The sequence below is a fragment of the Paramormyrops kingsleyae genome, chromosome 18 (genome assembly GCF_048594095.1).
Source record: "Paramormyrops kingsleyae isolate MSU_618 chromosome 18, PKINGS_0.4, whole genome shotgun sequence".
In the NCBI taxonomy this organism is placed as follows: domain Eukaryota; kingdom Metazoa; phylum Chordata; class Actinopteri; order Osteoglossiformes; family Mormyridae; genus Paramormyrops; species Paramormyrops kingsleyae.
Genome location: NC_132814.1, coordinates 15,513,168 through 15,522,811, shown reverse-complemented (window position 1 = coordinate 15,522,811; position 9,644 = coordinate 15,513,168). Strand labels below are relative to the sequence as shown.

Sequence of the window (9,644 nt, the reverse complement as noted above, 5' to 3'; positions counted from 1 at the left end):
TTTTTTCAACTTAATTAAATATGTGGAATTGATTACAGACAGACCTAATGCATATGGGTGGTATGGAGGTTTAAACTTCTGCAAAAGACATAAAATGCATGTATCTGTGTGGCCTTTCTATATCCAACCCCTTTTGTTTTTGCAGTCGTAAGGCCTTTGAGCTCAATGTACACAGACTATGTACATCATTAATTTCCCACTCAGTCAGAGGCATTTACAGCAATCGTGGGTCATTCTGATTGATTGATGTTCCTCCCCACATCAGAGGGATCTCAAAGCCCGTCTCCCTGGTGCCCCATCGTTTCCACCTCAGGCAAGCGCATCATCTCGCTCATTTCCCCTGGCTGCTTGCAGCCCCGGCCCGCTATCTTGGCCCTCGGACCATTGGATGCGGCCTGAGAAACCGCTGACAGGCCAGGGAGAGCGAACAAGGCAGTTATAATAGTGGCACTATCAAAGGATGGAGAGAAGAATCCTGGCTGGTACTGGAGGATGGGGGGCATCCAAGAGGGTGGGGATGATATGGGGATAGGGGTGGAAAAGGACCGGCCAGCTGTGGCAGGGAGGTGAGACAAAAAAACCATTGTTGGAGGTCCTGGCAGAATGCTGCTGTCAATACCAGGCACCGTGTTACTGCCCAGAGGATGAGTCTAGATGAACCCTAGAGCCTCCTACCATAGCTGCTGTGGCAACAGACCCCACTGGGCCTTTCTGTGGCAGTCCGGGGGGGGGATTACTCTTGTCAGTGGCAGGTAATTGGATCTTGCATCTCCTGCTGGAACACTGAGACATGTCTAGTAATGGTTGGTTTTTGAGCAAAATGTGGTCCAATACTGACTCATCTCATCCAGGGATGGAGAACTTTCCCCAGGGCTTTAGACGTTTAGGGCAGGGTAGATGGATCTAGTCTCTGTCACTGCGTGGGTGGTGGGGGGGATGGCGGGGGGGGGGGGGCTGAATTTCATGTACTTTGGGGGCAAAGCTGAAGAGTCTAGTATAACCATGAATCCTATGTGCAAATTCAAGACAAACCTTTTCTTGATGCAAAACAGGTATTCTTGTTAAAATAATCAACTTTTTAATTTGCCTGAAGGACGATTTCCATGATTAGAGAGGAAATATAAGAAACCAATGAACAGCATGATAAAAATCTTAACTACAGAAAAAAACCACAAAACTGATACTTTCTGCTGCAAAACCACAGCAGAAACTAATGATTTGAAATATAAAAGCTAACATTATTTCCAATACCACAACTTCCCACTAACGGCTGTGGCTTTACACTTTATTTGCAGTTTCCAATTTGCAACAGTTTAGAATAATCCGAGCTCTTTGTAAGTACACAGAAGAATGAAATTTTAAGCAGCTGTTATCTTAAAAGCTGATGTGGTCTTTCCTAAGGTTCACCTAACTGGGACTCGGTTACTGCAGAATATTTGGAATTTTGGATGTAACCCAGAGCACAGAGCTCAACCTTTTTCCAAAGAAAATACGGCTTCATTCTTACTCATCTTTATACCCACAGAGGGGTAACACTGCATTGTCCATTATCCCATGGGCGGATGCATTTTTTTTTGCGAGACAGCTGTGACTGATTCGTCCCCCGAAGGCCAGGGATCATCCGCGAGGCACCTCCTTCCCCATGTAATGGTTCGAGTCCCTGTCCACAGCAAATTAATCACATATCCATTGGCCCCTTAAGCTCATAACCTCCCTCCTCAAAATGCTCCAGGGATTTTGGGTAAATTTGATATTTGAAAATAAGCATTTCAGTGCACCTGTACAAATGGCAAATAAAGGATAATTTCATTTCATTCCTATAAGCGGAGGCGCAACATTCGACTTGAGTACCGCATGACATCATGCAGCTGGAAGAGCCGCGACTATGACCGGAACCACCTGTGGGCGTTTTTCCTCACCCATCAGGATGTTGCCCCCCCCCTCGGTTCCCCCCAGAGAGCCTGGTAAACTGGTGTGGCAGTAAACCCCCTCCATGAGCTGTGCCATGGGAACCGTCACGGGCCGTGGAGCCGGGATTCCCAGCGAGACTGAGAAAAACACGGGAACGCGAACGGCATAGCTGTGAGTTACACGCTCCTGGCAACTCGCAAAAACCTGGGACACCTGACAACCTTCGTTTCCTCTCCCCCATGTCTATGACTTCACCTAAAACATGTTTCATTGTAGGACAGGGAGGCTTCACCGTTCCCATCCCGTTCCGGAATGACGTATGGGGGCAGTCAGGGGATTCCCGGTCTCCCTCAGCCAACATCCCAAGTGATAGGTAAAGGGAATCTGTGATACTTAGGGGGGGGTTCACTGGTGATGGCTAACAGAACTCAAGGGCTGGGGGGGAGGGCAGAATCGGGGGGGGGGGCATGCTCTGTGATGCGATGACACTAGGCCCGGGGGGGTGCTGAAGGGAGCACCGTGAAGCAGGCTTCCTGTGGCTTTGGGCCCCTGCCACAGCAGTCCTGGGCTCTGGCAGACCTGCAGCCATGGAGTTCATTACTCAACAGGCATGACATCTTCAAGGAAGCAGTGAAAGAATGAAGTCATGTGGCTCGACAGCAGATCTGAAAAACACAGCTCGCTCCCCGGGAAACCCCTTCCTCTACTTCTCATGTAGGCTTTTGTTTTTACCTCTATAGAGCTAAATATGAAAACCAGCACAGCTTAGATTGCGCATCGCCAGCTATGATGAGGACATATTAAACAGGCTGCAAAATTATTTTTTCTCAAGATATTTTATCAGTCATACATGACATTTGCAACTGACCAAAATGCAATCTGCAAGAATGGGACACACTTCAGGTTGGCGCCTTTTTTGGTCTTTCACAAGAAACTGATGCTGTCACTCCATTGTTTTGTAGATTTGTAAATGATGATAAATCTATATTGTGACAAATGATTCTGCCACTCACTTATCTGCTCACTTTCCAAACCTCTCATCCAGGTGAGTTATTTTGACACTTATTTGGAAGTTCGGTGATACACCAAACTGTATCCTTCCCTTGTTTCCCGTCAGAATTTTCCCCCGTGAATGAAAGAGAAGGGACGAGCACAACATTAAAAAGGAAGATAGGGCAGAATGCTTAAAATGCATCGCCTGGATCTTAATAACCCCCCTCAGTTTCCCCCACAGCTCCAGTGTTTACTTGTGTTTTGTTCTTGTGAGTTATTAGAGGGGTCTGCAGAAACCACATTTCCATGAGCATATACTTAATCGGGCTCAGAATCAGGCTAATGAAATCCCGATGCGTGTAAGTGCTTTCATCGCACAAAAAGCCCTGTGTGGAAAACAGATCACCCAGCATGCCAAAGCCGGGGGGGAGGGGGGGTCGAAGGGGGGCTCCTGAGGTCACACATAGGGTGTAAAAGGGAGGCTGCTCCGTTGCAGCTCAGCAGTGATTTTATGTACGTGGGGGTTCCTCTGTCAGTGCCAGTGCAAAGTCATCACTTCGCATAACTTCCTCACAGATGGTGGCTTGCAGCAGGTAGCCACAGAGTCTCAGCTCAAGAGTCTCTGGTGCAAAATGCAGGAGGAATCGTGTAAACGCACGAGCAGGGGAATCCCCTGGTAGCATGACCATCTGTGAAAATTGGATAAGCTTTGGATAAAGGAATGAGCTAAGGAATTAAACTTGACTATGAATTTCAGTGAAGGAGTAGTTTGTAGTGTGAGCGTGTCCTGTGATGGGTTGACGCCCCAACCTGGGCTGTTCCCTGCCTCGCATCCATAACCTCCAAGATAGGCTCCGCACCCCCCATGACCCTGAATAGGACAAGCGGTTTCAGAAAATGGATGGATGGATGAAGTCCATTAGTATCCACAACGGTTTTTATTGTGATGCTTCTAAATCTCCTAAATTTTAAATGCATGAAGAGGCTTCGAGAGATGTATGTTTTTTTGTCAGGTACTTATTCGTCAAAATATTTGGGTCCCGGCTGAAATAGAGCGACCAGGAAAAGAAAGATTGACTTGCGTTATCATGAAAGTGCTGCATTCGTGGTTTCTAATGGGTCCTTTTTTTTTTTCTGTGTCGTATAACCCTTAACATTTTGAAACCTGTAGCACTGACTTAGCGGTTAACCACATGACTGAGCTCATGACCCGTGCAGCTTATTCAGTTTGCGTCCTTCTTGTCTGATTGGCTGATAAATTGATTAATGGAGGCACAGACAGCGACACCGATAAGCCTGACAAATATTAGGACAAAAACACAGAGAGCCTTAATAGCATTAAAGCCTTATATAGGCCAACAAAACAGAACATAATAATGTTTCCATACAGACCACTTGACATGAGAAAATAATCTCTCTCTCAATGGACATTAAAATAACAACAGAACTTAATTTGAAAGATAATATTCAGAAGTGGCTGCCGAAAGCTGATTCTAACTAGCTTTATTTTAATTTTCTCACTTGGGGTTCCGCATAATAATTAACTAAAATTTATGTTCATGCAGCAATTTAGATTCCCATTGTCAAAATCAAAGATCCTTCTGTTGCATAGAAGTTTCCAGTGATTGTTTCTTAAATATTTGGTTTCCATGTTTGTGGCGAGCCTCTTGTTAAACTATTTCCATGGACCACTTGCTTATTGCAAATTCAACACATACACTGTTAAATCTGGTCCAGTCAAATGCAATTTCCGAATATTAGACAAGGGAAGAGGCAGAAATATAACAGACAGAAACAATTTCTAAAAAATATGTTTGTCAGTGTGGTGTCTTTGTTCTGATGAGTTCAGAAACAGATGTTCCATCAATACTTTGTATGTTGTAATAAGTGAACAGTGGGCATGGCAGCAAAAAACACATAACATTTTTAAAAACAAAACTTAAGCAAACTAAATAAATATTTTAATAATCCATTATGTTTTTAAAGCTCAAAAATAGCTATGATTCGTAATTGTTTGATCCTACAACTGTCCCTTCCACCTAACCTTCCATAACTGATGAATATACAGTATGGTCATACAGTACATATACCCACAATGCATCATGGTTAAAGCATATGCCTTAGCTTGTCAGAGTTATGTAATGCAGGGGCTAAACTTTAAGCCAACCCTGTGAGGAATAGTTAATGTTCTTGGACACTGGATCCACTAGCCTCCTTGTCAACACAATCACTCAACCAGCATGTCACTGAAGAAAGTGGGGCAGCGATTCTTTTCTGCGACAGGGCAGGCAGTTCAACTGTACAGTCAAATTAAGGTATTCTGCAAGATCAAAATGGCTAAGGGAACCCACAGATTTGGTTTGGCGTCTCGTTCCTCCTGTCCAGTAAAATCATGACCAGCACGTACACAATACTCCCCGTGACTTGTCTGGCTAATGCTGAGTTAGCACAGAAGTCCAAGAAAAACACACAACTGAAGGCCGCAGCTTCAGATTCCGGCTCCGAGCGTGACCTTGTCAGCCCTTGGGCACTCGCTAAGGAACTTGCCATTATGATTCTTGGTCCACCCAGTAAGATGTAAGGTGAACTCCCGTTGATGCCCCAAATTCCATTTATGTCCAAGGTTTGTTCCTGCTTTGGCCTTGTGTTTGTAAAGATTGTGGCACCAGGTAGGAGAATGCCATTCCAGGCTGCCTTCCGTTCAGTAAACGAGCAAATTCCTGGGGCTCTCGCTTTACGAACAGAATCATATCATTAGGATGTACACAAAGTAAAATTTCAAGTTTGATAATTTACCATGAACAAAAGCAGGAAAATGATATTTCGATAGATAAGTTTATGAATAACTACTCCGAGATTCTTTCTCAGTATGTTTTCTGCGTGAGTGATAATTGCAGGTTGCGCAATGCGTGTATTCCTCTCTGGATGCCATAACCCTCAGCTTGATCTGCAGAAAAAGACAACAGATATATGAATGGGCCGCTTGATTTACCGACATAATACAAACACAACAGACAAATATATTTCATTCTCTCTAGATGAATAATTGTAGTTTATTACTCCAGATGTTTCATATTGTCAGTATTATCACTGTCCTTATCAGCAAGAGTATGATAAGAAGCTGCGAGGGCCAGATGTTAGTATAAATATTTCCAAGTGGATTATTAAGGGGTCTTAACCTTCATAATATAATGTTCCATCCATTTCTGTCATTTATTGCCTTTTGAGTAATCAGTCTGGTCATTACTTCGTATTTCCTTCAGCTAAAGTAACAATATTGATGAGTATGGAGACCTGGATAGCAGCCCACACCTTCTATGGATGGGATGGGTAGCACTTCAGAAACTATAACGGAAATCAATGTCTGGTTTTATTCAACGTGGGCTGATAAAGGAAGGGGAGGCCTTACTTCTCCGAATGCAAACCCCGGCCACCACTGGACCTTCCAAGCCTACATGACGGCTCGGATGACTCAGAACAGGGAGCTCCTTTCACTTCTTGAAATGACAGAACATTCTACTGATCATCTGAAAGAAATTAGGTTTATTTGCAGAGAGTACATGCCATCGATTCTCCATGCTTCCGCTTGTTCCGGCTATGGCCTTGTGTAGGTGGTGAAGCGTATCCCATATAACCTTGACTGATCCGCGGTTGTAAAACAAAGGTGTGTCACATAAAACTTAACAATCCTTTATTGCAACACATTAAAATCTGGGGTTGGTTACAGGCACCGATTTCACACGTGTTCATACAGAAATTGCAATTCATTGTGTCAACTCTTTTGTTTCACTGCTTCAAAAGACGTGTCGAGAGCACTTGTTTCGTAGGGTCCTCATCCATGCAGATCTCTAGGCGATGTGAGTATCGTTCATCACATCTATCTGCCAGGACTTACAAACAACAAGCAGATGTGCCATATTTATCTGGAGACACCCTTAAATTTTGTTCCTTGCATTTTTAGCCAAAATTACTGGGGTTGCCTTTTCTTCTACACTTGCTCTTTGGCAAGAAGCTCCAATGATCGTTTCATTCGTAAATCTGCACTGAAAACGTTGAGGGATCGTTAGCCTATAGATGGTTGACGCTTGTGCATGTGGTATCTTCTGAGGACTAACAGATGTGCATAAAAGAGACAAATGTAAAAAATCATCCCGTTTTCCCATCTTTGATACTGCTTCCAAAAAATGCCTCTGTATTTGCCCCTTTTTTTGTTGTGGAAATTTGCATCGCGTTTCTCCATCTGGAAATATGTGTCATATGGTTAGTTTTGGAATCAACCCAGATATTAATTGCGAACGTGTGTGTGCGATGCGTGTAAGTGTAATTCATGACGTTGAGATGAAATTCTGTATAATTTTAAGATCGGCCTTTGTGTTTGTCCACAGATTGTCTGAATAAATCATGAAGTCGATGAGGCGATTTTTCTTCAAGAGAGGGTCTGTTTTTTGTAACATAAAACACACAATATTAGTGATTTCACCTCATTTGTTGGGTTTTCGTAATTTAAAAACATGACAAATGAGTATTTTCATCCACTGTGGCTAGCTGACATATACCATTCTGCTGACCATTTACGATGTAAATTCGCACACATGCCTTGTGTACATGAATATGATTCAAAAACCCTACTTTTTCACTAATGCCAAAACTTCCAAATGCAAAAGGCCTCATTTGTTCCTTCTTAATATTCTCGATTAATGAGCACAGTGTGTTCCCTTTGTTATATGAATTGGTTCTGTTCTGGGTGTAAAGATCACAAGGCAGGTCCTTAGCTGCTCAGCTAATGTCGTTATTTTGTCCGAGGTAAGCGGCAACGCTACGTTTGATCCTGTAGTAGGCAGTGCCACGTGTCCCAGAGTGCCTGTCAGCGAATTTAACTTTAGGGGTGAGTAGTCTTCAATCAGGCCCATGAGGGTTTGATTTGAACCATGCAAGAGCCATTTTTCTTGTCACAGAAGATTTCTCACTAATTCTAGGGACTGCCAAGCCCACGATGTTCTGGAAGTAATGAAGAAAGAAAATGATTCACTCACTCAAGGTTGTCAAGAAAATGAAACACTAATGCTGAAAAACAAATGCCGAGGCTGAGAGGTTACTGTGGGGTATCAGGCAACTGTGTTGTCTGGAATCAGCTCTACAGGCGCACAAAACAAGGCTGTTGAAAATACGCCTAGTATCCACATTATAAGACTGGTGACAAGTGTTGATTCACAAGATTTATGGCATTTTTTTGCTGCTTCCATGTCACCCAGGACTCGAGCATCTGATAAACCAAGAGAGCGTAAATACGTTTGACGTGGTGGCGTGTGAATTGCGAGCCAGTGCCGGGACTTGAGCAAGTGAAGAAACACGACTTGAGACGATGCTAAGGGCAGCGGGGGCCGCTCCGACAGCTGAGGAGCCCGGCCGAGGCTGGAGTTGCCGCGGGGAGCAGAATAAAAGCAAATGGGAGGCAAATGTCGGGCGATTGCTGCCAAGTTATGATTGCAAACATAGAGTCCTTGAGAGCTTCATTCCCGGGTAACACGCATTTAAAAAGGCTGAAGTCAGCAAATGGCTTGAGGTAAAAAGGGTTTGGCTCAGTTACTCTCTAATGTCAAGTGGGTGCGTCCCAATCCCACCCACTCACCGGCAAGAGGGGTTATGGGAACATACGCTCTCGTGTTAGACAAATGGGATCTATCCAAATGCTTTTTTAGTTTACATTTTCTATGAGAATAGCCCAGCCCAAGACTTACGGCCTTGTTTCTCTGTTATGTCGAGGTAAGCTCTCTCTGACCATCTCTGCATCTTTCTCTCGAACGTTTCTTGCTTTCGAAAAGATAGCAGCCGTAATATTAAAATATGTCTATGACAGTCCGGGACGTGCTCCGTTTGCCGCTCCGTTTCGACGTCTTACCAGTTAGCAACTGCCAGGGGACAGGAATGAGTAGTGATGAGTTGTGACTGCTGGATGTAGCGCGCATTGTTCCAGAGCATCCATACAGTAATCCCACTGCTGCTACTTGCTCACAAAATTGAGGAAGCACTAAGTCCAAATTTAGGATCACATATTTTGATTTGCATGTCTCTCTGTTTATATATAACTAACCACCTCAGCCTCAGTACTGATGTGAAGTGTTCTTCAAAATAAATTGATCAGCAAATTGTTCCTTTCTGCCTCAAAAGACGATGTTCATCGGAGTATATACTGTAGGGTGGGACACTGACTCCAGCTGAAAGCTGATTGGTCCCTGGAGTGCCCCCTCCCCTGTCACTCACCGATTCAAAACATGTCATTAGCTAATGATAAGCTGGGCCCCTCTGTATGAATTATGGCCCCTTTTCTGTTTCCCACCTTAAAAAAATCATAAAATCGCTCCGGTCGTAAGCCAACTGACACACATCAGCATATGTAATAATTAGCTGATGTGCCCCAGAAGGCTGAGCATTAGCTGACTGTCACGGTGTAAATATACAGTGTAGCGGTAGGGCTAAGAGATGGTACAGAATATAAACATTCATAAGCGATAAGCCTGAGGCAGTTGGGGGGGTGGGGGTGGTCAGCATGGTTGCCTCACACCTGGGGCACTGTGCCTGAAGTTGCATGTTGTCCCCATGCTGTTGTGGGTTTTCATAAAATCACTCACTCTGTCCCCCACACAATTTTTGTTGGTATTTCCTCTGCAATGATACCTCCTTAGCCCTCAGGATCACCAGGCCTGGATTCCTGGCTTTCTGCTATCTCGACATTAAGCAGA

At 44.1% G+C, this 9,644-nt stretch overlaps 1 long non-coding RNA gene across 1 annotated transcript; it reads right to left on the bottom strand.

The window, feature by feature from the left end:
- Positions 1–4,237: 4,237 nt before the first annotated feature.
- On the bottom strand, positions 4,238–9,045 carry LOC111846270 (uncharacterized). Its single transcript, XR_002838849.1, has 2 exons — positions 8,643–9,045; positions 4,238–6,431 (listed from the first exon to the last, which is right to left on the bottom strand). It is a non-coding gene; the product is annotated as an uncharacterized lncRNA (long non-coding RNA).
- Positions 9,046–9,644: the final 599 nt, after the last annotated feature.